Source organism: Scyliorhinus torazame, chromosome 19 (assembly GCF_047496885.1).
Source record: "Scyliorhinus torazame isolate Kashiwa2021f chromosome 19, sScyTor2.1, whole genome shotgun sequence".
Classification (NCBI taxonomy): domain Eukaryota; kingdom Metazoa; phylum Chordata; class Chondrichthyes; order Carcharhiniformes; family Scyliorhinidae; genus Scyliorhinus; species Scyliorhinus torazame.
Genome location: NC_092725.1, coordinates 44414819 through 44442337, shown reverse-complemented (window position 1 = coordinate 44442337; position 27519 = coordinate 44414819). Strand labels below are relative to the sequence as shown.

Genomic DNA, 27519 nt, shown 5'->3' with positions numbered 1-27519 from the left:
TCTTTCGATACCACCACAAGGTTCAAACCGAATACTGCTCAAAGACTCGATACACCAGTTAGTTAGTTCAAAGTCAAATGCCGATTTATTTACACACACAGTTAAATATACTCATGCACAAATACTACAGACTAAACTATCACTGCTGCTAAATACTTAGCTTCGGGCACCCACTCAGTCAGAGGAACAATGGCCGTTGTTCAATTCTGCGGCTGCTGGGGTGGAACTGGTACGGGATAACAGCTAAGGACGTCTGTCTAGTATCCTGCGTTGACCTTGGACTTACTTGTTCTGGTGCAGCTGTTGGGCAGGTCTCTCCTCGGTGAGAGCCGGAGCCAAGAGAGCGATTCTCTCTTGGGGGATCCTTCTTATACCCAAAGTGGCTTCGCTCGCTTTTGGGCGGGCCTTGAACTTGGCCCCAATTAATTGGGTCATTTCTCAATCGTTCCTATCGATTTCCTCCAATAAAAGGGGTGGGTGCCCTGATGGCTAGGTGTGTCCTCGGTGGCCGTTGGCCTGCTTTGTTCTGGTCTCCTCTGGCGCCGGGGTGTCTGCCTTAGTATCATTTACTTAAATGTTACTCTTTTGTCCCCGGGGATGGCCTATTAGGATGCTAATGGGTTTGTAGTTTTGGTCTTGTCTGGGAGCTGCGACTCCAATCAACAGACAAACACTGAAGCTGCTTGTTTTGATAATCGCTTATTGTCACAAGTAGGCTTCAAGGAAGTTACTGTGAAAAGCCCCTAGTCGCCACATTCCGGCGCCTGTTCAGGGAGGCTGGTACGGGAATCGAACCGTGTTGCTGGCCTGCCTTGGTCTGCTTTAAAAGCCTGCGATTTAGCCCAGTATGCTAAACCAGCCCCTTTTCTCAGTATCGAGCATTTTCCCTGCAATCTTTGCAAAGTGTCCATTTTGTAATTGGGAAGTGGCCATCCCAGATGGCTACACACCCTCCTTATGATCCTCAACGCGAAGCATAGTCTTCGTTCTCTGACCAAGCGGGGCACCGATAAGCACTTCAAGGGCTCTACATTGCCCTATCCTATGAAACACAATTTTTACCTAAAATCATTTTACTTACATACATCAGTATAAAACTCTACGGAGTGCTATGACATTCAGGCATGCATTACAAAATAAAAAAACTGGAACCTCTAACTATCCTCAATAAACTATCCTCACTCAAACAATCAACAATAATTCTACAACACTTTAAATGTACAAATAGCAGCAACACAAGTTTCTCTGGCTTGGCAGTCAAGCACAGAGGTTTACATTTCTTTATTGAACAAAACACACACAAAGAAAAACGGATGCACTTTGATGCACTCGAGGGGTTGGGGGGTTTGGTGAAGACCAAAAATAGGGGACCTAAACGTGTATACCGGTGTGCGAGAGCGATAGGCTCTCCTTCGCCATTTTCTGAGTCTCAGTGTCTGCACGACACTGCAGAGTATCGCCAGTACTAAGAGTGATTCTACTATGTAAGATAGTGAATACCAGGTTATAAACTTGTCACACCAGGTCGGGGTGTCAGTAACTGTCTCGGGGTAAACTACCTCGGGATACAGTGTATGGCAGGGATGGGAATCATTCATGGCCTGTGTGGTAGGGGTCAGGGAGGTAGCGTCCGCGCGTAACTGAAGGGATCCCGCTAAGATCCAGGTGTAGAACATGAAGGTTGTCTTCATCTTTCCGTCTTTCTGTCTTCTTCTTTTTCTTCCTCTGGGGTCCTGAGGTTCCGGAGTTCTGAGGACACAAGCATAATATCTGTTATTATCTTGCTTAAGATCTTGTATGTCTGTCTGTCCTCTGTTGCCAATTACCCATTATAATTGGTCACCATTGACGAATGTGATATAAAATAGTTAGTTTAAATATTAGGTAGATGTAGGCCAGTTTAATTCAAGTGAGTTCACAAAAGACAAAGGACAAAGGATTTCAGCAAGCATGGCAAGGGAAGGGGGAGGGGTGTCTGGTAGAGGAGGGGAAAAGGATGCTGGGTAACAAGAGGCCCAGGGTTAAGGAATGAGAAGTGAGCCAATTAGGATGTATGACCAGGTCAGGAAGGGTATAGGATGACCTATGGGAATCTGTGTGCAAAACCTGATGCCATTTGAATGTATTTGCAGAGATCCCTTTGTCTCGGACCTCATTCGTTTCCAAGGGGTCCAGGAGACTGGTTCTGTGTTCTGTGTCCCTGAGAAGCGAGTCAGACTTGCAAGTTGGTTAAAAATAAATAATACTATGCCTACAAATCTATCTCGAGTTTTATTGAGGCCAGACTGACGGATAAAGAATTCAACATTTGTCACCATCTGTGACTCCCTCATTTTTTAAAAAAAACCGAATCTTTGGACAAGACATCCGAGAAAAATACTGACAGTGCGAACCGTCTCGCAGGCTGTGCGATCTATCATCCTAGTGTTTGAGAATGTAAATAGCATACGGAAGCAACCTAAGGCTCGCCAAAAACAAACAAAAAATTTTGAACTGAAAGTGCCAAAATGGGGTGTGTATGGGCCGCGGCGGGTAAGAAATTGGTGGAATCCTCGGGTAGGATGGTGATCAGTGCCGTTTGTGCTCTACCTGAGCATAGCTGACCAGAGGGGGGTCCTCAGGCAGGGCCGTTTCTCCGCTGCCTGAGCGACCGGCAAGAACGGGTAAGAATGTGGTTGTCGTGGGGGACTGCTTCTCGTAATCGACTCAGGAGAGTAGCTATGAGTGGTGTCTGTCGACAAACTAGTCCCCCTGAACGGTTGTCTGCGGACAAACTTGTTCCATTAACAGCCACTGGGCATCAAAAGGGTGGTGGTGTGGGGCCAAGAAAAACTTTCAAATTCACAAACAGCAAACATGTACATTAAACGAACAAACATACAACAAACATGGTGCAGGTTCCATCAGAAAGGACACCATATCTCTCCATCGGTTCCTTTTTTCCATAATGTGGACACCTCATTGCTCAGTAGCGACCAGGGTCGCAAAGGGATTCGTTTGATGGGAGTCAGACTCTATGTCATCATCTTCTCCCGGCTGCTATACTCTTAACTGGAGTAGTTTGGCTAAAGCTGCTTGGGGCGAATTGGGGTCAAAGAACAAAGAACAAAGAAATGTACAGCACAGGAACAGGCCCTTCGGCCCTCCAAGCCCGTGCCGACCATACTGCCCGACTAAACTACAATCTTCTACACTTCCTGGGTCCGTATCCTTCTATTCCCATCCTATTCATATATTTGTCAAGATGCCCCTTAAATGTCCCTATCGTCCCTGCCTCCACTACCTCCTCCGGTAGTGAGTTCCAGGCACCCACTACCCTCTGCGTAAAAAACTTGCCTCGTACATCTACTCTAAACCTTGCCCCTCTCACCTTAAACCTATGCCCCCTAGTAATTGACCCCTCTACCCTGGGGAAAAGCCTCTGACTATCCACTCTGTCTATGCCCCTCATAATTTTGTATACCTCTATCAGGTCGCCCCTCAACCTCCTTCGTTCCAGTGAGAACAAACCGAGTTTATTCAATCGCTCCTCATAGCTTATGCCCTCCATACCAGGCAACATTCTGGTAAATCTCTTCTGCACCCTCTCTAAAGCCTCCACATCCTTCTGGTAGTGTGGCGACCAGAATTGAACACTATACTCCAAGTGTGGCCTAACTAAGGTTCTATACAGCTGCAACATGACTTGCCAATTCTTATACTCAAAGTATTCATGAAAGGGTCCATCTCATCATTCCGGATGAGCCTGAACGAATTGTCTCGGTGCCAGAATCATGTGTCGAGGTTGGAGCTACTAGGTTTCAATCTGTAATCGTCGGGCGGTGGGTCTGGGTCAGGGGCTTTGATGTATGTGATTTTGAAGGGGTCACTGGAATCATGTTCAGATTCGCTGGGAGTGGGGCCTGGTGCAGGGGTATAATTATAACGTGGTGTGCTGTGGCTGTCGTCATTGCTATCGCTATCACTGTCGCTGTCACTGCTGGTTGAAGGAAGGGAGAGGCGGAGTCGTGCCTCTGGGGGTGGAGTTGAAGATGTGTCTGAGGATGGACTGGACTGGCTGGGGGAGGGTAGGAATACTCCATCTGTGGGTGGGGCGTGCTCGTCTGCTGCTGCGAGCAAGATGTGGTGTGAATGGTTGTTCTGCGAGCCATAAGCCTTGAGCTGGTTTATGTGAAACCATGCAGACTTGCCTTTGGGATATGTGATCTTGTATACAGAGGGATTGACTTTGTCTGAAATGGAGTACAGTCCGGAGAATTTGGGGGAAAGGAATGAACTGGGGTTGTATAGGGAAAGCATCACTTGCTGCCCTACTACAAACTCGGTGGCATGTACCGTTTTATCGAAACAAGCTTTGCTTTGTTTCCTCCTGGTCCCAAGTCTCACAGCTGCTGCGAGCTGGGCTGCCTTTATGTTCTCAATTAGCTGCTGTACAGCATTTTCATCGTGATGGCAGTGACTGCGGGGTTGGCCAAATCCAGTCCTAATAAATACTCTGTCCCTTTCATGGGGCGTCCGGTCATGAGGGTGTGGGGGGTGTATCCTGTGGATGTGGATACCGTATTTTGTAGGAACATTAAAGCCAATGGGAGAACTGAGTCCCGGGTGCTGTTGTTCTGTTGTACCATTTTCCTGAGAGTGGCTTTTAGAGTTCTGTTCATCCTCTCTACAATGCCGCTTGACTGGGGGTGGTAGGCTATGTGAAACTTCTGCCTAATTCCGAAAATTGTGAGGACGTTTTTCATTACTCGTCCTGTAAAATGGGAGCCTTGATCGGACTCTATACTGCGTGGGTGTCCCCATCTTGTGAAGATGTACTGTGTTAGTATTTTAGCTGTTGTTTTGGCCGTATTCGTTCTCGATGGAAAAGGTTCCACCCATTTTGTGAAGGTGTCGATGACCACCAACACATACTTATAACCATTTCTGCAGGGGGGTAGGGATCCTATGTAATCTATCTGCAAAATCATCCAGGGGCCATTAACGGGGTGGGTGTGACTAAGCTGAGCCTTTCTTGCATATCTGTCCGGATTGTTCTGGGCACAGATCAAGCAATTTTCGATGTAGTGAGTAACAGCGGCTTTTAAATCAGGCCACAAGCAGAGAGGTCTGAGGTGGGTTCGGGTGGGTTCAATGCCTTGGTGTCCATGATTGTCATGGAACTGACAAATAATCTGGTTCCTGTCCTGGCTGGGAACTATATAAATGCCTTCTTTCAAAATCACACCGTCATGTGTGGTGATTGTGTTCTTAAGCTTGTCATGCAGGGCTGGGAAGGTTCCTTTTAGAACTTCCCTGAGTTTTTCATTTTCCTTTTGGGCATTCGCTAGATCCTAAATGTTGGTCTCTGAGACCTGAACCGCGTGGACTGGGGTGGTCTCGGAGGGGGGGGGTTCCAAAAGTAACCATGCCTGGAACCTGCCTTCGCTAGGGCGTCTACTTTAACGTTACCAAGGGGGGAAGAACGGTGATGACTGCTAACCTTAATTATACCGTATTTCCGATCCTTCGCTGTCTCTAGGATATGCCGGAGTAATGGGGCTGAGGGTAAGGGCTTTCATTCTGCGGAAACAAATCCTCTAGTTTCCCACAGAGGTAGGAATTCCGTTAAACTATTACAGACATATAAGCTGTCCAAATATATGTCTGCTGGGGTCGGAAACGATTCGGGGTGATCTACAATGTACGCTATGGCTGCCAGTTCTGCTGCCTGTGAGCCTAGATATCCTGGCAACTTTAGTGAAATCTCATCAAGGGCACGTCCCTGCACGTCCTCTACATAAATGCCGCAACTGGTGATTCTCTTTCCGTTCAAAACTGTGGAGGAGCCATCCACATAATTTTTCAGGGGTGCGCACGTGTCTGTGGGATGGGGTTTCTGGGGTGTATTACCTGCTTTCCTGGGCGCTGACTTAGCTATAAATGGGCCTGTGTTGTGTTTTGTGGTGATGATCTCACACTCACGTGGGGTACCTGCATATTGCAAATTGTCGGCTGGGAAAGTGTGAGTCTTCGTTCTTTTAACTGTAATGTCCCCTCCCTGTAAAAGAAGGGTCCAACGGGCTGCACGGATTTGGCTGACTGTGCCATCTTTAAGTCGACCGTCTAATAATAGCTGTGTTGGGGTGTGTTGTGTGAGGATGGTGATGGGGTTGAGCCCTGTAATGTAGGCGAAGTACTGTACTGCCCAAAAAACTGCGAGCAGGTGCCTTTCGCAGGCAGAAAATCCTTGCTCGACAGGATCTAACACATGTGAGGCGTATGCCACGGGGCGTAATTGGTCATGGCGTTCCGAGAGAAGCACAGCCGAAAGGGGTCTGTCGGTGCTTGCAACCTCAATTGCGTACGGGGAAAGTGGATCTGGGACCTGTAATGCTGAGGGCTCTCTTTAAAGCATCCACGGCATCCATGTGCTGTGGAAGCCATTCCCAAGGTGCTTGCTTCTTGAGACGTTCGGATAGGGGCGCTGCTTTTGTGGCAAAACCGTCGATATGGTTTTGGCAGTAGCCAACCAGTCCTAAAAATGACCAGAAGGCTGTTACGTTATGGGGAAGAGGCATTTGACAATCGAGTCAATTCTCTTTTGCTCGATCTCGTGTTTACCATGAGTGATTACTGTACCCAAGTAAATCACTTTTTCCTGCAAAATCTGGGCCTTCTTAGGATTGACTTTACATCCAATCTGTTTTCGGAGTCCTAGGAGTTTGGCGAGAAGCGAAATGTGCTCTCGCTTTGTGTCTGTCTGCAGTAGCAAGTCATCTACCTACTGGACCAGACAATCGGGTCGGGGAAATTTTGGTAGTCCATTTGTCAGCTGTCGGTGGAAAATGGAGGGGGAGTTGTGGAAGACTTGTGGAAGACACGTCCACGTATATTGTTGTCCCTGGAATGTAAATATGGAATATACATTGAGTATAAGAATTGGCAAGTCATGTTGCAGCTGTATAGAACCTTAGTTAGGCCACACTTGGAGTATAGTGTTCAATTCTGGTCGCCACACTACCAGAAGGATGTGGAGGCTTTAGAGAGGGTGCAGAAGAGATTTACCAGAATGTTGCCTGGTATGGAGGGCATAAGCTATGAGGAGCGATTGAATAAACTCGGTTTGTTCTCACTGGAACGAAGGAGGTTGAGGGGCGACCTGATAGAGGTATACAAAATTATGAGGGGCATAGACAGAGTGGATAGTCAGAGGCTTTTCCCCAGGGTAGAGGGGTCAATTACTAGGGGGCATAGGTTTAAGGTGAGAGGGGCAAAGTTTAGAGTAGATGTACGAGGCAAGTTTTTTACGCAGAGGGTAGTGGGTGCCTGGAACTCACTACCGGAGGAGGTAGTGGAAGCAGGGACGATAGGGACATTTAAGGGGCATCTTGACAAATATATGAATAGGATGGGAATAGAAGGATACGGACCCAGGAAGTGTAGAAGATTGTAGTTTAGTCGGGCAGTATGGTCGGCACGGGCTTGGAGGGCCGAAGGGCCTGTTCCTGTGCTGTACATTTCTTTGTTCTTTGTTTTGTAAAGGCAAATTTGTACTGGCACGCTTTATCCAATAGGAATGGACCAAAAGCCGTTGCTAATGTCCAAAACCGAAACATTTTTTGACTGGAGCCCGTGTTTGATCATGGTCTCGTTGCTATGGTGGGGGCTGCTACTGGGGTTACTTTGTTCAGTTCCCGGTAATCAATCGTCAGTCGCCATGATCCATCGGGTTTCCTGATGGGCCAAATTGGTGCGTTGTTCGTGGAGGCTACTGATCTGAGTACGCCTTGATCACGCAAACTCTCTATTACTTTGGATATTTCTCCCTCTGCCTCTTGGGGAAAACCATACTGCTTTTGGGGTCTGGGGTCGGGACCTGTAATATTTACCAAGCCAGCTATCTTGCCACAGTAGTGCTTGTCCTGTGCAAATGCTGCTTTGTGTTGCTGCAGGACTTCCCTAACTTCTTTATTCTGACTAATGGCTCGAGGGTCAAACCAGAAGTCTCCTACTGAGCTAATTCTGTTTTCATAGTCTTCAACTGTGAGCATGGCGGGGGCTCGTGCTGCCTTTGCCATTCTCCACACACATTTATTAACTGGATCAAAGGAGAGGTTGTGGCAGCTCATAAAATCAATTCCTAGGATGTGTTCAGCTGTCTGGGGTAGATCGATCAAAACTATGGGGTGGTTAATCGTAATGTTCCCTATTTGTATTGCTACAGGGGCTGTGATGTGTCCTTGTTGTAAATTATCTGTAAAGCCGCTGAGTGTGATGGTGTCTGTTGTGGGCCACGTGTCTCGCTGAAACATCGTGGAGGAATTGAGTGTGGTGCGGGACCCTCCTGTGTCCCAAAGAAATTCTACGGGGTGTCCCCGGACTTTGCCTGCTACGACCGGTCTACCGGACTTGTCCCAAAGGGTGTCGCAGACCCAAGTTGGGGAGACCGAACACCGTCAGTCGGTGCCGTTCATGTCTATGTTCTCTGAACGGGCGGTAACACTATGGATTGGCTTTGCCCTATTCTTATTTAGTGTGCCTGTCTGTTGGTTTCTCTGCTGTGTTTGAGGCGCGTTGCACTCTCATGCAAAGTGTCTTAATTGTCCACAGTTTTAACATTCCTGGGATTTAGGCTGCTGTGGGCTGTTCCTGCCCTCATTTACCCATGCGGGGTTCTGGTGCGCTTTAACTGGATTCATGTCTGACTGCTCTTCCTCTGGTTTTGCAAATGCAGTTTTGCCTTGGACGGATTGTTCCCAAGAGCGGGACAATCTCTTCAAAACCTATTTCTCGATGTGGGCCTCGTCTGAGGGGTCGTAATTTGCGCAAGCTCTCTGTCCTGCCACTGTTGCATGGGAGACTAGGATTCGAGTCCATTTGGCCATATTATCCGCGGACAAATGGGCGCGGGCTAACTCTCCGAATACCGCTGTAAAATGTATCCACAAGCGTCCAGCAAACGCTGTGGGGTGCTCTGTTTTCTTTTGCCTACACTTGTTTAGGCCTTCTCTGAGGTCTCCTCTGTTAAAGTCGATCGCATCTAGGTCGCTGTGTGGATCTCTTGGAGTGTGCCTCCTCCTACATTCTGTGGGTCGGGAAAGGCTGCCACGACTGAAGGGTCGAGGCTTAAAACTGTGAGCTTCACTTGCTCCTTTTCGTCCAGGCCATACATGGTAGCCTGATGTTTAACTCTAGCGGAAAACTGGAGGGGGTCTGATGTGGGAAGGAACGGTGTAATTTTCCACACGCGTCCCGTAATTGGGTTACGGTTAACGGGTTTGCATATAGGAAATCTGCGTTTCCTTCTGCTGCGGCCCTGCAGTGTGTGGTTACAGGGTTCATGGGGGGGGTGTTCTGCCTCTTCAGTCGGGGGTTGGGGTGCTTTTCTCTTCTGGGATTTTTCTTGCGTACATGTCCTATGTACGTATCTGTGGGCAGTTTCATTTAACTCCTGCCAATTGGGGCCGTTTTCCTGGCATAATTGGGGTCCAAACGCACTTTGAAACCCGTTCTGGACAGAAAGCAGAGATTGCAATTCTGCAATTTGCTTACGGCACTTTGCGTGATCTACTGAGCTCTGCCTTTGTTCCGTCGTGGAAGTGTGGAGCGCTCGTAGGGCTGCTTTCAAATCATTGCACTGTTTCTGCAATTGCTCTACTTGTTGCTCGGTTTCTTGTCTTAGACCGCACATAGTGTGTCCTGGTAGGCCTTATCATTTTGGGTCTGAAAACTACTCCAATGGGCGAAACAAGACTGGTGTGCCCACTTGGCATCATCCACCTCTCTGTCCCTCGCTGCTAACTCTTCTCTCAAATCCTTATTCTCCTTCTCAAACTCGCACATATCTCCCTCACTATTTCTGTCTTTCTGCTCAATCTCTCTAAGGTGCATCCTAACGACCTCCTCTGTGCCTCGCAATTGTGCCAAGCAGGACACGATTGCCACCGGCTTGCGAGCTTTCCCTAAGCTCTTCTTGTGGATCTCTGACAGGTTCTCCCACCAAGTATGTCCTATACTCCCGGGACTTGTTTCCTCATTAGCGCAGAATTCGTTCCAAAGGGGCCATCCTTTCCCATTGAGGTACTTTCTGATTTCCTCTTCCCGTACGGGATACTGTCCTACTCTACTGGTCACTGCGACCTCAAATTCCTGGGGGTTCATAAGGCGTTCCATTGCCTTCATTGCCATTTTCTCTCTATCTCTGGGTTCTCTACTGAATTTGGAACAGAGGGTGATAAAGTGGTGATGTAAACACGGGTACGGCTTACGCTATTTTCCGGCCTACAAAACTCCCGACAGTTTTACGCAACAAAATCTCTCAGGTTTACCTTATATCCCTGTTAGTACGCCTGCATTAACACACTTTTGAATCTCGGAGGTTTGATCAGTATTGTTCTTACACTTGTGGTTTTTCTGTTTCCAATTGGATTCCAATTGAAATTTGGGTTCTCTCGGAGTGACTTGGCCACTTCTAGGTCGAGTCCCGTCAGAAGTCGCCAGTAAATGTTGCTAATTTGTGTTTCTCTTTATTTAGCTCTGAATATGGCGGTCAATATGGTCACCTTCCTTAATTCTAATTACGTTTTGCTCTAGAGTAACCAGGTATCTTTCGATACCGCCACAAGGTTCAAGCCGAATACTGATCAAAGACTCGATACACCAGTTAGTTAGCTCAAAGTCAAATGCCGATTTATTTACACACACAGTTAAATATACTCATGCACAAATACTACAGACTAAACTATCACTATTGCTAAAGCCTATACTTAGCTTCGGGCGCCCACTTAGTCGGAGGAACAATGGTCGATGTTCGGTTCTGAGGCTGCTGGGGTGGAACTGGTACGGGATAACAGCTAAGGTCATCTGTCTGGTAGCATGCATTGACCTTGGACTTACTTGTTCTGGTGCAGCTGTTGGGCCGGTCTCTCCTCGGTGAGAGCCAGAGCCAAGAGAGCGATTCTCTCTTGGGGGATCCTTCTTACACCCAAAGGGGCTTTGCGCGCTTTTGGGCGGGCCGTGAACTTGGCCCCAATTAATTGGGCCGTTTCTCAATCGTTCCTATCGATTTCCTCCAATAAAAGGGTGGGTGCCCTGATGGCTGGGTGTGTCGTAGGTGGTGGTTGGCCTGCTTTGTTCTGGTCTCCTCTGGCGCCGGAGTGCCTTAGTATCGTTTACCATCCCCGGAGATGGCCCATTAGAATGCTAATGGGCCTACAGTTTTGGTCTTGTCTGGGAGCTGCGGCTCCAATAGGCAGACAAACCCTGAACCTGCTTGTTTTCTCAGTATTGTCCATTTTACCTGCAATCTTTGCAAAGTGTCCATTTTGTAATCGGGAAGTGGCCATCCCAGATGGCTACAAGACCCCCTGTCTTTTCGACTCCGGGAGCACGGAGAGTTTTGTCCACCCCGACACGGTAAGGCGCTGCTCCCTCCACACCTACCCAGTCTCCCAAACGATCGCCCTTGACCCCGGTTCCCATTCGGTTCAGATCCAGGGGTACTGTATCGCCAATCTCGCGATGCAGGGCGCAGAGTATGCTCGTTTTAACCTCTACGTCCTCCCCCACCTTTGCGCCCCCCCCCTACTGCTTGGATTGGACTTCTAATGTAATCGCCGAAGCCTGACCCTACAGTTCGGCGGACCCTTGCCCCCCCCTCACGGTGTGCAGCCTCGCGACCCTCCAAGGTCTCCCCCCCATCGCTCTTTGCGAACCTCACTCCTGACTGTAAGCACATCACCACCAGGAGCAGGCGGTACAGTTCCCAAGACATGATGTTTATCAAGTCGGAGGTCCATTGACTGGTGAGTGAAGGGATCATCGAGGCCAGCAACAGCCCCTGAAGAGCGCAAGTGGTGGTCGTCCGGACCGTGGAAAAGAATCGGATGGTTGTGGTGTGCAGCCAGACCATTAACCGGTTCATGCACCAGGATGCGTACCTCCTCCCCCGCATAGCGGAGATGGTCAACCAGATCGCACAGTACCGTGTGTTCTCCACGGTCGATCTGAAGTCGACCTACCACCAGCTCCCAATCCGCCCGGAGGAGCGCCACTACACTGCCTTTGAAGCAGCCGGCCGACTCTTCCACTTCCTCAGAGTCCCCTTCGGCGTCACTAACGGGGTCTCGGTCTTTCAGAGAACGATGGACCGAATGGTGGACCAGTACGGTTTACGGGCTACATACCCATACTTGGACAATGTGACCATCTGCGGCCATGATCAGCAGGACCATGGAGCCAACCTTCAGATGTTCCTCCAGGCCACCCTATCCCTCAATCTCACATACAACAAAGAAAAGTGCGTCTTCCGTACTACCCGACTAGCCATCCTTGGCTGCGTCATGGAGAACGGAGTCCTAGGGCCCGACCCCGACCGTATGTGCCCCCTCACAGAACTCCGCTTTCCCCACAGCCTCATGGCCCTAAAACGATGCCTGGGGCTGTTCTCATACTACGCCCAGTGGGTCCCCAACTATGCGGACAAAGCCAGCCCACTTATTCAAACTACCAGTTTTCCCCTGACAGATGATGCCCGCTTGGCCTTCAGCCGCATCATGGCCGACATCATCAAGGCCGCAATGCACGCGGTGGTCCGTCCCCTTTCAGTTAGAGAATGATGCGTCAGACTTCGCACTGGCCACCACACTCAACCAGGCGGGCAGGCCAGTAGCATTCTTCTCTAGAACCCTCCACGCTTTTGAAATTCGACACCCCTCGGTCGAGAAGAAGCACAAACCATAGTGGAAGCAGTGCAGCACTGGAGGCACTACCTAGCCGGTAGGAGGTTCACCCTCGTCACCGACCAGCGGTCGGTCGCCTTCGTATTTGACAACGCACAACGGGGCAAAATAAAAAATGACAAAATCTTGAGGTGGAGGATCGAACCCTCCACCTACAATTACGATATCAAGTATCGTCCTGGGAAGCTCAATGAGCCCCCAGATGCCCTGTCCAGCGGCACATGCGCCAGCGCACAAGATTACTGACTTCGGGCTATCCACAATGACCTCTGGCATCCGGGAGTCACCCGGCTTAACCCCTTCATTAAGGCCCGCAATCTGCCCTTCAGCACCGAGGAGGTCAAGGCAATGACCAGGGACCAAGTTGCAGGAGTGTATCGGCAGGCAGGGAGGTGGTTTAAAGTGTGTCTTCTTCAATGCCAGGAGCATCCGGAATAAGGTGGGTGAACTTGCGGCATGGGTTGGTACCTGGGACTTCGATGTTGTAGCCATTTCGGAGACATGGATAGAGCAGGGACAGGATTCGTTGTTGCAGGTGCCGGGGTTTAGATATTTCAGTAAGCTCAGGGAAGGTGATAAAAGAGGGGGAGGGGTGGCATTGTTAGTCAAGGACAGCATTACGGTGACAGAAAGGACGTTTGATGAGGACTCATCTACTGAGGTAGTATGTGCTGAGGCTAGAAACAGGAAAGGAGAGGTCACCCTGTTAGGGGTTTTCTATAGGCCTCTGTAAAGTTCCAGAGGTGTAGAGGAAAGGATTGCAAAGATGATTCTGGAAGGAGCGAAAGCAGCAGGGTAGTTGTTATGGGGAACTTTAACTTTCCAAATATTGACTGGAAACGCTATAGTTCGAGTACTTTAGATGGGTCCGTTTTTGTCCAATGTGTGCAGGAGGGTTTCCTGACACAGTATGTAGATAGGCCAACGAGAGGAGAGGCCATATTGGATTTGGTGCTGGGTAATGAACCAGGACAGGTGTTAGATTTGGAGGTAGGTGAGCACTTTGGTGATAGTGAGCACAATTCGATTACGTTTACTTTAGTGATGGAAAGGGATAGGTATATACCGCAGGGCAAAAGTTATATCTGGGGGAAAGGCAATTATGATGCGATGAGGCAAGACTTAGGATGCATCGGATGGAGAGGAAAACTGCAGCGGATGGGCACAATGGAAATGTGGAGCTTGTTCAAGGAACAGCTACTGCATGTCCTTGATAAGTATGTACCTGTCAGGCAGGGAGGAAGTGGTCGAGCAAGGGAACCATGGTTTACTAAAGCAGTCGGAAAACTTGTCAAGAGGAAGAAGGAGGCTTATGTAAAGATGAGACATGAAGGTTCAGTTAGGGTGCTCGAGAGTTACAAGTTCACTAGGAAGGACCTAAAGAGAGAGCTAAGAAGAGCCAGGAGGGGACATGAGAAGTCTTTGGCAGGTAGGGTCAAGGATAACCCTAAAGCTTTCTATAGATATGTCAGGAATAAAAGAATGACTAGGGTAAGAGTAGGGCCAGTCAAGGACAGTAGTGGGAAGTTGTGCTTGGAGTTCGAGGAGATAGGAGAGGTGCTAAATTAATATTTTTCGTCAGTATTCACACAGGAAAAAGACAATGTTGTCGAGGAGAATACTGAGATTCAGGCTACTAGACTAGAAGGGCTTGAGGTTCATAAGGAGGAGGTGTTAACAATTCTGGAAAGTGCGAAAATAGATAAGTCCCCTGGGCCAGATGGGATTTATCCTAGGATTCTCTGGGAAGCTAGGGAGGAGATTGCTGAGCCTTCGGCTTTGATCTTTTAGTCATCTTTGTCAACAGGAATAGTGCCAGAAGACTGGAGGATAGCAAATATTGTCCCCTTGTTCAAGAAGCGGAGTAGAGATAACCCCGGTAACTCTTGACCAGTGAGCCTTACTTCTGTTGTGGGAAAAATCTTGGAAAGGTTTATAAGAGATAGGATGTATAATCATCTGGAAAGGAATAATTTGATTAGAGATAGTCAACACGGTTTTGTGAAGGGTAGGTCGTACCTCACAAACCTTATAGAGTTCTTTGAGAAGGTGACCAAACAGGTGGATGAGAGTAAAGCAGTTGATGTGGTGTATATGGGTTTCAGTAAAACGTTTGATAAGGTTCCGCCTGGTAGGCTACTGCAAAAAATACGGAAGCATGGGATTCAAGGAGATTTCGCAGTTTGGATCAGAAATTGGCTAGCTGGAAGAAGACAAAGGGTGGTGGTTGATGGGAAGTGTTCAGACTGGAGTCCAGTTACTAGTGGTGTACCACAAGGATCTGTTTTGGGGCCACTGCTGTTTGTCATTTTTATAAATGACCTGGAGGAGGGCGTAGAAGGATGGGTGAGTAAATTTGCAGATGACACTAAAGTCGGTGGAGTTGTGGACAGTGCGGAAGGATGTTACAAGTTACAGAGGGACATAGATAAGCTGCAGCCCTGGGCTGAGAGGTGGCAAATTGAGTTTAATGCAGAATAGCATGAGGTGATTCATTTTGGAAGAAATAACTGGAAGACAGAGTACTGGGCTAATGGTAAGATTCTTGGCAGTGTAGATGAGCAGAGAGATCTCGGTGTCCATGTACATAGATCCCTGAAAGTTGCCACCCAGGTTGAGAGGGTTGTTAAGAAGGCGTATGGTGTGTTCGCTTTTATTGGTAGAGGGATTGAGTTTCGGAGCCATGAGGTCATGTTGCAGCTGTACAAAACTCTGATGCGGCCGTATTTGGAGTATTGCGTGCAGTTCTGGTCGCCGCATTATAGGAAGGATGTGGAAGCATTGGAAAGGGTGCAGAGGAGATTTACCAGAATGTTGCCTGGTATGGAGGGAAGATCTTATGAGGAAAGGCTGAGGGACTTGAGGCTGTTTTCGTTAGAGAGAAGAAGGTTAAGAGGTGACTTAATTGAGGCATACAAGATGACCAGAGGATTGGATAGGATGGACAGTGAGAGCCTTTTTCCTCGGATGGTGATGTCTAGCACGAGGGGACATAGCTTTAAATTGAGAGGTGATAGATATAGGACAGATGTCAGAGGTAGGTTCTTTACTCAGGGAGTAGTAAGGGCATGGAATGCCCTGCCTGTAACAGTAGTGGACTCGCCAACACTAAGGACATTCAAATGGTCATTGGATAGACACATGGACGATAAGGGAATAGTGTAGATGGGCTTTAGAGTGGTTTCACAGGTCAGCGCAACAGAGGGCCGAACGGCCTGTACTGCGCTGTTATGTTCTATGTTCTATGACTGCCGAGTCGGCGCGGAATGCAAACCGCACTTCTACCGGCCAGACAAGGCCCTCCTGGTAAAGGCCTCCCGGCCCTTTGAGCGCCTAAGCATTGACTTCAAAGGGCCCCTCCCCTCCACCAACCGAATATACACTTCCTCATGGTCATCGATGAGTACTCCCGCTTCCCCTTCGCTGTCCCCTGCCCCGACATGACCTCGGCCACTGTAATAAAGGCACTGCACAGCATCTTCACGCTGTTCGGTTTCCCTGCCTACGTCCACAGCGACCGGGGCACATCGTTCATGAGCGATGAGCTACGTTAGTGCCTGCTCAGCAAAGGCATCGCCTCGAGCGGGACTACGAGCTATAACCCGCAGGGAAATGGGCAGGTGGAGAGGGAGAACGCGACGGTATGGAAAGCCGTTCATCTGGCCCTCAGGTCTAGAAGTCTCACGATCCCCCGCTGCCAGGAGGTCTTCCGCGATGCCCGCCACTCCATCTGCACAGCCACGAATGAGACCCCTCACGATCATTTGTTTATCTTCCACAGGAAGTCCATCTCCGGGGTCTCGTTTCCATGTTGGCTGACAACTCCGGGACCAGTCCTTCGCCGGAGGCACATGAGGAGCCATAAGACCGACCCCCTCATCGAGAGGGTCCAGCTGTTCCACACCAACCCCCAGTACGCCTGCATCGCGCACCAGGACGGACGGCAAGATACGGTCTCCCTACGGGACCTGGCGCCAGCTTTTTCCTCTGCCAATGCGCCCCCCTCCCCGCTGCCCGCCGCCACCCCCAGCACCCCGTATGTTCCCCTGGGTCTTCTGTATTGTCCCGCGCCGCCACTGCCGCCACCCATCACCCCCCTGCCTACCCCCACATCCCAACCATCTCCGACACGCCGGGCTGAGGCTCAAGCTCCAGACACAATGCCCCTGGAGTCACCACCTGCAACAACTGTGCCCGCCGCACTGCCAGAGCTGAGGAGGTCGAAGAGAACGATCCGGCCTCCAGACAGACTGAATATGTAATGACCCCACGTCACCCCCGCTGGACTTGATTTTTTAACAGGGGATGAATGTGGTGAATGTATTCATCTAAGGCATGTATGATGCTGTAACCTATGACCTATGACCTGGAAGTGGTGATACGAGCTGCTTCCTGGTGGGCTCCGCCTCTGGCGCCGCCCTCACCGGGGCCATATAGAGACCAGCCGCCTGTGGGCGGCATTCATCTGTATAGCCGACTCTGGCTAGGCAAGTTCATGACTAATAAAGCCAAATGTTCAGTCGCTCTCTCTGCCTCTCGGTGAATTGAATGACAATTCATTGTCTCAATGACAACAGCCAATAGAGTTTGGGGGTGGGCCAGTAACTGCTGAGACAGATGACGGGGGTCCGAGAGCAAGGCCACAAAGAGAGAACTCGAGGGCAGGGTCAAAGGTCTCAGGGGAGAAGGGGGGGCAAACATATACCGAACTAAACCCCCCCCCCCCCCACCCCGCCGATGGTAACATGAAAATAAAACCGGTGAACGTGCTGAGCCAATGTACATACACAAGAGGGGCTGGGATAGGGGCGATGTTATCTGAATACTTTGCGTGTACCACTTCCTTCTTCCTCTTTCTGATTCTACTGTCACACATAAAAAACTAAAACCCTGAAAATATGTAATATAAAATGCGAAACTTAGACAGTTGTGGGGGTGGGGTGAGATCGGGTGGGGGGGGAGTTAGTTTGTATTATTGTGGGGCGAGGGGGTTGGAGGGGGATATTCCTGTTATTATGTCTTACTGTTTGGTATTTTGTAAACTTTGTTTACAAAATACCAAAAAAATCGTAAAATTTCAATAAAATATTTTAAAATAAATCTTTGTTTTGTCCCTGCCTGGTCAATGTGTGCTGCAAATGCCTGGTCAATGTGTGCTGCAAATGCCTGGTCAATGTGTGCTGCAAATGCCTGGTCAATGTGTGCTGCAAATGCCTGGTCAATGTGTGCTGCAAATGCCTGGTCAATGTGTGCTGCAAATGCCTGGTCAATGTGTGCTGCAAATGCCTGGTCAATGTGCGGTGAAATTAAGAAAATCAGATTTGTGCAACAGGAGAACAACAGTGCAATCCAGAACTGGAGAACTACAGAGTTCTTGGCAGGTTGAAGTAAGTTACTCAATAAGCACCCTCCACAAAGCACTTACCATATAACTTCTACAGCACTTCAGCCAAAGGCAATTATAGAACATAGAACATACAGTGCAGAAGGAGGCCATTCGGCCCATCGAGTTTGAACCAACCCACTTAAGCCCTCACTTCCACCCTATCCTGTAACTCAATAACCCCTCCGAACCTTTTTTTTTGGACACTAAGGGCAATTTAGCATGGCCAATCCACCTAACCTCCACGTCTTTGGACTGTGGGAGGAAACCGGAGCACCCGGAGGAAACCCACGCAGACACGGGGAGAAGGTGCAGACTCTGCACAGACAGTGACCCAGCGGGGAATCGAACCTGGGACCCTGGCGCTGTGAAGCCACAGTGCTAGCCACGTGTGCTACTGTGCTGCCCCGAATCATCTCAACACGTGATCAGAAAGGGCCAAGCCTTTCCGCATTCCCCATCTCTCTGCTCACTCAGGGGCCTGTGGTGGTCCCTCACCCTTATTGGGTTGAAACTGACCCTTCCTTTATACTAGAGGCATGAGGTTCCTAATGAGCCAGAAAGATATCTGATTGTTTGCAAACATTACTAATGGCATTACTATATAGAATCCATAGAATCCCTACTGTCGAAGTAGGCCACTTGGCCCATTGAGTCTGCACCAACCCTCTGACAGAGCACGCTACCTAAATCCACTCCTATCCCCATAACCCCACCTAACCTGCATCTTTGGACACTAAGGGGCAATTTCACATGGCCAGTCCACTTCACCTGCAAATCCTTAGACTGTGGGAGTAAACCGGAACACCCGGAAGAAATCTATACAGACATGAGGAGAAAGTGCAAACTTCACACAGACAGTCACCCAAGGTCGGAATCGAACCCAGGTCCTTGGTGCAGTGAGGCTGCTGGGCTAACCAGTGTGCTACCACAGTAGTACAACCCATCTTTACTAGCAAACACATTTCCACAACCCATTACATGCAGTGTTTACGTGATCCACATCATTTATAATCACAAATAACTCATTGGGGTTTGTAAACAGAGCCCTCTGGCTTCTCAAGGTAGATTAATGCAAGACTCGGTAGAACTGTAAAATATTGTACCAATGTATGGATAATTAGGTGAGACAAACATTAGGCTGTTATGTTCCTACTATGTACAGTTTTTTGTTTTTTAAATTAAAAAAAAATAAATTTAGAGTACCAATTCATTTTTTCCAATTAAGGGTCAATTTAGCGTGGCCAATCCATCTACCCTGCACATCTTTGGATTGTGGGGGCGAAACCCACGCAAACACGGGGAGAATGTGCAAACTCCACACGGACAGTGGACCCAGAGCCGGTATCGAGCCTGAGACCTCGGCGCCGTGAGGCTGCTGTGCTACCACTCGCCACCATGCTGCCCTCCTACTATGTACAGTTAATGCATGATTTATAAAAGTGCATTCATATAGTTAAATAAAATAAACCACTCCTTCCCCTCTGGTTCTGGATCTGGACATTCTTCACACATGAATGATTACAGTAATTATTGCTAGGCGTCACCCCCTATCTGTTTCAGGTATGTATCACTGAGAGACATGTTCTCACCTTTCCTTTCTATTCCCCAGATGCTCTGGCACTCATCCATAAATGAACATTCCAACTGCAAATTCAGTCTACACCTCACTGCAGGCTGGGGCAAGTCAGCATTTAATCCAAATTTAACCCTTACTAACAGATGTTAGTTATTCTACCTAGCTTCTTGACTCTGACATGACCCACCGCGGAGCTTGAGAAAGATCCCCTTCTGGCACCCCTGCAATCTTCTCACTTTGTGAAAACGAGCATTTCTGTTGTCTTTTCTTCACCTAACTCTTTTCACAGTTTTCCCTATCTGGCATAACATGTTGATAAGCCAGACCAGTAAAACTTGCGGCAAAAATTAGCAAGGAGGCAGAAGTGATCATTCCCGAAGATGCTATCTTCAACATTATATTCAACTTCCAACTACTCATATTAACCTAGGGCGGTAATAAATCATCTAATATCATTATTTCATTGCAGTATCTGAACAAGAACAAAGAACAAAGAAAAGTACAGCACAAGAACAGGCCCTTCGGCCCTCCAAGCCCGTGCCGACCATGCTGCCCGACTAAACTACAATCTTCTCCACTTCCTGGGTCCGTATCCCTCTATTCCCATCTGTATCAAATATTTCCCAGTGGTTCTAGTGTGATGTAATATGACACAATTCCGAAGGTATGAAGGAACCGTGAGACTTCCTGTAGTAATGAATTCCACAGGCTCACCACTCTTGGGTGAAGAAATGTCTCCTTATCTCTGTCCGAAATGGTTTCCCCTGAATCCTCAGGCTGTGCCCCCTGGTTCTGGACACGCCCATCATTGGTAACATCTTCCCTGCATCTACCCTGCCTAGTCGTGTTAGAATTTTATAAGTCTCTATGAGATCCCCCCTCATTCTCCTGAACTCCAGCGAGAACAATCCTAACCTCGAGAATAATCCTAACCAGCGAGACCAATCCTAATCTCTCCTCATGTGACAGTCCCGCCATCCCTGGAATCAGTCTGGTTAACCTTCACTGCACTCCCTCGAGAGCAAGTAACAGCACAATGTATTTGAAGATGCTCAGAACGTTTACTGTCATCCTCTCGCCAGCCCCCAAGCCCTATTTGCTGATCTAAATTAAAATGTTCAACCTCATGTTCAAATCCTGCCATGGCCCTCTCTGTGAAGTCCACCAGGCCCTCCAAGATCTCTGCACTTCCCTAACTCAGGCCTTTTGATCATCACTGATTTTCTTTACCTTACTCTTGGTAACTTTAGCTGCTAGTATGGTCTGAACTTTGGAATTCCAGAGTGAAGGAGTGATAATAACAACAACAACTTGAATTTACATAGCGCCTGTAAAGTAGTGAAACACCCCAGGCTTTTCACACGAGCATTCTAAGTATGAGACCGAGTCACATCAAGAGTTATGAGGTGCCATTAGGAGATGTTAAAAGCTTGATCAAAGAATTAGGTTTTAAGGAAAAGGGGGAAAGTGAGGTACAGAGGTGAACATCAGTGCAGCACTGGATGGGAGGGGGCACTGGGACAGCTGGGCTGCACTGGATGAAAAGCGTTCCTGGAACGCTGTGCTGCACTGGGCAGAAGGCAGCACTGTTACAGCTGTGCTGCACTAGGCGGAATGGTGCACTGGAACATCTGTGCTACATCAGGCTGAAGGTGTTACTGGGACATCTGTGCTGCACTGGAGTAATGGGGCACTGAAACAGCTGTGCTGCTCTGAGACAGCTGTGCTGCACTGAGACAGCTGTGCTGCACTGGGTGGGAGGTGTTACTGGGACAGCTGTGCTGCACTGGGCAAAAGGGAGCACTGGGACAGCTGTGCTGTACTGGGTGGAAGGGTCAATGGGACAGCTGTGTTGCACTGGGCAGAAGGTGGCACTGGAACAGCTGTGCTGCACTGGGCGGAATGGGGCCCTGAAACATCTGGCTGCACTGAGCAGAAGGCGACACTGGAACTGCTGTGCTGCACTAGAACAAAGAACAATACAGCACAGGAAAAGACCCTTTGTCCTCCAAGGCTTTACCGGTCAAAAGCCCATCCTATCCATGTGTTTACAAGATGCCTTTTGAACAAGCGGTCCTAGATCTGGTCCGGTGTAATGAGACAGGATTGATTCATGATCTCATAGTTAGGGATCCTCTCGGAAGGAGCGATCACAATATGGTGGAATTTAAAATACAGATGGAGGGTGAGAAGGTAAGATCAAACACTGGTGTTTTGTGCGTAAACAAAGGAGATTACAACAGGATGAGAGAAGAACTAGCTAAGGTAGACTGGGAGCAAAGACTTTATGGTGAAACAGTTGAGGAACATTGGAGAACCTTCCAAGCGATTTTTCATAGTGCGCAACAAAGGTTTATACCAACAAAACGAAAGACGGTAGAAAGAGGGAAAATCGACCGAGGATATCTGAGGAAATAAGGGAGAGTATCAAATTGAAGGAAAAAGCACACAAAGTCGCAAAGGTTAGTGGGAGACGAGAGGACTGGGAAATCTTTAGGGGGCAACAGAAAGCGACTAAAAAACTATAAAGAAGAGTTAGATAGATTATGAGAGTAAACTTGCTCAGAATATAAAACAGATAGTAAAAGTTTCTACAAATATATATAATAAAAAAGAGTGGCTAAGGGAAATATTGGTCCTTTAGAGGATGAGAAGGGAGATTTAATAATGGGAGATGATGAAATGGCTGAGGAACTGAACAGGTTTTTTGGATCGGTCTTCACAGTGGAAGACACAAATAACATGCCAGTGACTGATAGAAATGGGGCTATGACAGGTGAGGACCTTGAGAAGATTGTTATCACTAAGGAGGTAGTGATGGGCAAACTAATGGGGCTAAAGGTAGACAAGTCTCCTAGCCCTGATGGAATGCATCCCAGAGTGCTAAAAGAGATGGCTAGGGAAATTGCAAATGCAATAGTGATAATTTACCAAAATTCTAGACTCTGGGGGGGTCCTGGCGGATTGGAAATTAGCAAACGTGACACCACTGTTTAAAAAAGAAGGTAGGCAGAAAGCGGGTAATTATAGGCCAGTGAGCTTAACTTCGGTAGTAGGGAAAATTCTGGAATCTATCATCAAGGAAGAAATAGCGAGGCATCTGGATGGAAATTGTCCCATTGGGCAGACGCAGCATGGGTTCATAAAGGGCAGGTCGTGCCTCACTAATTTAGTGGAATTTTTTGAGGATATTAACAGTGCGGTAGATAACGGGGAGCCAATGGATGTGGTATATCTGGATTTCCAGAAAGCCTTTGACAAGGTGCCACACAAAAGGTTGCTGCATAAGATAAAGATGCATGGCATTAAGGGGAAAGTAGTAGCATGGATAGAGGATTGGTTAATTAATAGAAAGCAAAGAGTAGGGATTAATGGGTGTTTCTCTGGTTGGCAATCAGTAGCTAGTGGTGTCCCTCAGGGATTAGTGTTGTGCCCACAATTGTTCACAATTTACATAGGTGATTTGGAGTTGGAGACCAAGGGCAATGTGTCCAAGTTTGCAGACGACACTAAGATAAGTGGTAAAGCAAAAAGTGCAGAGGATACTGGAAGTCTGCAGAGGGATTTGGATAGGCTAAGTGAATGGGCTAGGGTCTGGCAGATGGAATACAATGTTGACAAATGTGAGGTTATCCATTTTGGTAGGAATACCAGCAAAAGGGATTATTATTTAAATGATAAAATATTAAAACATGCTGCTGTGCAGAGAGACCTGGGTGTGCTGATGCACGAGTCACAAAAAGTTGGTTTACAGGTGCAACAGGTGAAGAAAAGCGAATGGAATTTTGTCATTCATTGCTAGAGGGATGGAGTTTAAGACTAGGAAGGTTATGCTGCAATTGTATAAGGTGTTAGTGAGGCCACACCTGGAGTATTGTGTTCAGTTTTGGTCTCCTTACTTGAGAAAGGATGTACTGGCACTGGAGGGTGTGCAGAGGATATTCACGAGGTTAATCCCAGAGCTGAAGGGGTTGGATTACGAGGAGAGGTTGAGTAGACTGGGACTGTACTGGTTGAAATTTAGAACGATGAGGGGGATCTTATAGAAACATATAAAATTATGAAGGGAATAGATAGGATAGATGCGGGCAGGTTGTTTCCACTGGCGGGGGAAAGCAGAACTAGGGGGCATAGCCTCAAAATAAGGGGAAGTAGATTTAGGACTGAGTTTAGGAGGAACTTCTTCACCCAAAGGGTTGAGAATCTATGGAATTCCTTGCCCAGTGAAGCAGTAGAGGCTCCTTCATTAAATGTTTTTAAGATAAAGATAGATAGTTTTTTGAAGAATAAAGGGATTAAGGGTTATGGTGTTCGGGCCGGAAAGTGGAGCTGAGTCCACAAAAGATCAGCCATGATCTCATTGAATGGTGGAGGAGGCTCGAGGGGTCAGATGGCCGACTCCTGCTCCTAGTTCTTATGTTCTTATGTTCTTATGAACACCATTAATGTATCTGCTTTCACAACCCGCCCTGGCAACGCGTTCCAGGCACTCACCACCCTCTGCGTAAAAAACCTGTCCGGGAGGCTTCCAGCGTCCCGGATGGCTTCATCTGCAGAAAGTGGACCCATCTGGAGCTTCTCGCAGACCGCATGGTTCGGTTGGAGCAGCAATTGGATGCACTTAGGAGCATGCAGGTGGCGGAAAGCGTCATAGATCGCAGTTATATAAATGTGGTCACACCCAAGGTGCAGGCAGAGAAATGGGTGACCACCAGAAAGGGCAGGAAGTCAGTGCAGGAATCCCCTGTGGTTGTCCCCCTCTCGAACAGGTATACCCCTTTGGATACTGTCAGGGGGGGATAGCCTATCAGGGGAAAACAGCAGCAGCCAGAGCAGTGGCACCACGACTGGCTCTGATGTTCAGATGGGAGGGTCAAAGCGCAGAAGAGCAATAGTAATAGGGGACTCTATAGTCAGGGGCACAGATAGGCGCTTCTGTGGACGTGAAAGAGACTCCAGGATGGTATGTTGCCTCCCTGGTGCCAGGGTCCAGGATGTCTCCGAACGGGTAGAGGGCATCCTGAAGGGGGAGGGCAAACAGGCAGAGGTCGTTGTACATATTGGTACTAACGACATAGGCAGGAAGGGGCATGAGGTCCTGCAGCAGGAGTTCAGGGAGCTAGGCAGAACGTTAAAAGACAGGACCTCTAGGATTGTAATCTCGGGATTATTCCCTGTGCCACGTGCCAGTGAGGCTAGAAATAGGAAGATAGAGCAGCTAAACACGTGGCTAAACAGCTGGTGTAGGAAGGAGGGTTTCGGGGATCTGGACCACTGGGAGCTCTTCCGGGGCAGGTGTGACCTATATAAGAAGGACGGGTTGCATCTAAACTGGAGAGGCATAAATATACTGGCCGTGAGGTTTTCTAGTGTCACACCATAAGACCATAAGACATAGGAGTGGAAGTAAGGCCATTCGGCCCATCGAGTCCACTCCACCATTCAATCATGGCTGATTTCAATTCCATTTCACCGCTCTCTCTCCATAGACCTTAATTCCTCGAGAAATCAAGAATTTATCAACTTCTGTCTTAAAGACACTCAACGTCCCGGCCTCCACCGCCCTCTGTGGCAATGAGTTCCACAGACCAACCACTCTCTGGCTGAAGAAATTTCTCCTCATCTCTGTTCTAAAGTGACTCCCTTTTATTCTAAGGCTATGCCCCCGGGTCCTAGTCTCCCCTGCTAATGGAAACAACTTCCCTACATCCACCCTATCTAAGCCATTCATTATCTTGTAAGTTTCTATTAGATCTCCCCTCAACCTCCTAAACTCCAATGAATATAATCCCAGGATCCTCAGACGTTCATCGTATGTTAGGCCTACCATTCCTGGGATCATCCGTGTGAATCTCCGCTGGACCCGCTCCAGTGCCAGTATGTCCTTCCTGAGATGTGGGGCCCAAAATTGTTCACAGTATTCTAAATGGGGCCTAACTAATGCTTTATAAAACTTCAGAAGTACATCCCTGCTTTTATATGCTTCACTGCTTAACCACTTCCTTACCTTGCAGGTCAGCTGTTCGGGAGAGAGAGGGAGCCAGGACCTTGGAAACAGAGCGGGAGTTTCAAAAAGCGCGGGAGCTGCGAGGCAGAGGGGACAGTTTAAAAGGGCGCGCCGTGGGTGAGGTAAGTACTGCTTAACCACTTCCTTACCTTGCAGGTCAGCTGTTCGGGAGAGAGAGGGAGCCAGGACCTTGGAAACAGAGCGGGAGTTTCAAAAAGCGCGGGAGCTGCGAGGCAGAGGGGACAGTTTAAAAGGGCGCGCCGTGGGTGAGGTAAGTACTGATTAACCACTTCCTTACCTTGCAGGTCAGCTGTTCGGGAGAGAGATCAGTTTTGGGAGCAGGCCTATCGGCTGACTGTAAATCAGGAAGGATACAAAAGGTGTGGCTGAAGTGCCTTCAGAAAAGGAGTGCTGGAGGCAAACAGAGTGTATCTGAGTTTGGGTAAGGCTGAGTTCGGGTAAGAGGGGAGTGACAAAAAAAAAAAAAAAAAAAATTAAATTAATTAACTAGTTAAGGGAATTTGGTGCTCACCTGAAGGAGGTGCAGAGAAGCAGACCTGTGAGGGAGTCTCTGCAGCAATTGCATCACAGCCAGCAGGTAAGTGATTGGCTTGTAACTGGTAAGTGATTTCTCTCTCTTTGACTTTCTCTTAGCTGTGTAGTGTAGTTCAAATTTAACTTCAGGTTTAAGTCATGGCAGGAGAGCTCAGACCCGTGTCATGCTCCTCTTGTGAGATGTGGCAAGTCAGGGACCCTTCTGGTGTCCCTGACTCCTTCATCTGCAAGAAGTGTGTCCAACTGCAGCTCCTGTTAGACCGCTTGACGGCTCTGGAGCTGCGGATGGACTCACTTTGGAGCATCCGCGATGCTGAGGAAGTTGTGGATGGCACATTCAGTGAGTTGGTCACACCGCAGATTAAAATTACTGAGGCAGATAGGGAAAGGGTGACCAACAGACAGAGGAAGAGTAGGAAGGCAGTGCAGGGATCCCCTGCGGTCATCTCCCTCCAAAACAGATTTACCGTTTTGGAAACTGTTGGGGGAGATGGCTCACCAGGGGAAGGTGGCAGCAGCCAGGTTCATGGCACCGTGGCTGGCTCTGCTGCACAGAAGGGCGGGAAAAAGAGTGGCAGAGCTATAGTGATAGGGGATTCAATTGTAAGGGGAATAGACAGGCGTTTCTGCGGACGCAAACGAGAATCCAGGTTGGTAAGTTGCCTCCCTGGTGCAAGGGTCAAGGATGTCTCGGAGCGGCTGCAGGGCATTCTGGAGGGGGAGGGTGAACAGCCAGCTGTCGTGGTGCATATAGGCACCAACGACATAGGTAAAAATCGGGATGAGGTCCTACAAGCTGAATTTAGGGAGTTAGGAGTTAAACTAAAAAGTAGGACCTCAAAGGTAGTAATCTCAGGATTGCTACCAGTGCCACGTGATAGTCAGAGTAGGAATGACAGGATAGCTAGGATGAATACGTGGCTTGAGAGATGGTGCAAGAGGGAGGGTTTCAAATTCCTGGGACATTGGGACCGATTCTGGGGGAGGTGGGACCTGTACAAATCGGACGGTCTGCATCTGGGTGGGACCGGAACCAATGTTCTCGGGGGGGGTGTTTGCTAGTGCAGTTGGGGAGGGTTTAAACTAATGTGCCAGGGGGATGGGAACCGATGTAGGAAGTCAGTGGGGACAGAAACAAAAGGCAGGAAGGGAGAGTGTGTAAAGCATGACCAGAGAAAGCAGGGCAGAGAGCAAGGAAGGTCTACATTAAACTGCATTTATTTCAATGCAAGGGGCCTGACGGGCAAAGCGGATGAACTCAGGGCATGGACGG

The 27519-nt window shown here is 48.5% G+C and overlaps 2 long non-coding RNA genes across 2 annotated transcripts in view; one reads left to right on the top strand and one right to left on the bottom strand.

Moving 5' to 3' along the window:
- LOC140396106 (uncharacterized) overlaps positions 1 to 17500 on the top strand; it is a 201192-nt gene extending 183692 nt beyond the window's left edge. Inside the window, exon 3 of the long non-coding RNA XR_011936452.1 lies at positions 16504 to 17500. This is a non-coding gene — a long non-coding RNA (uncharacterized lncRNA). The remainder of the gene's footprint in view (positions 1 to 16503) is intronic.
- On the bottom strand, positions 63 to 25986 carry LOC140396107 (uncharacterized). The gene is made up of 2 exons (XR_011936453.1): positions 25692 to 25986; positions 63 to 1749 (listed from the first exon to the last, which is right to left on the bottom strand). It is a non-coding gene; the product is annotated as an uncharacterized lncRNA (long non-coding RNA).
- Positions 25987 to 27519: the final 1533 nt, after the last annotated feature.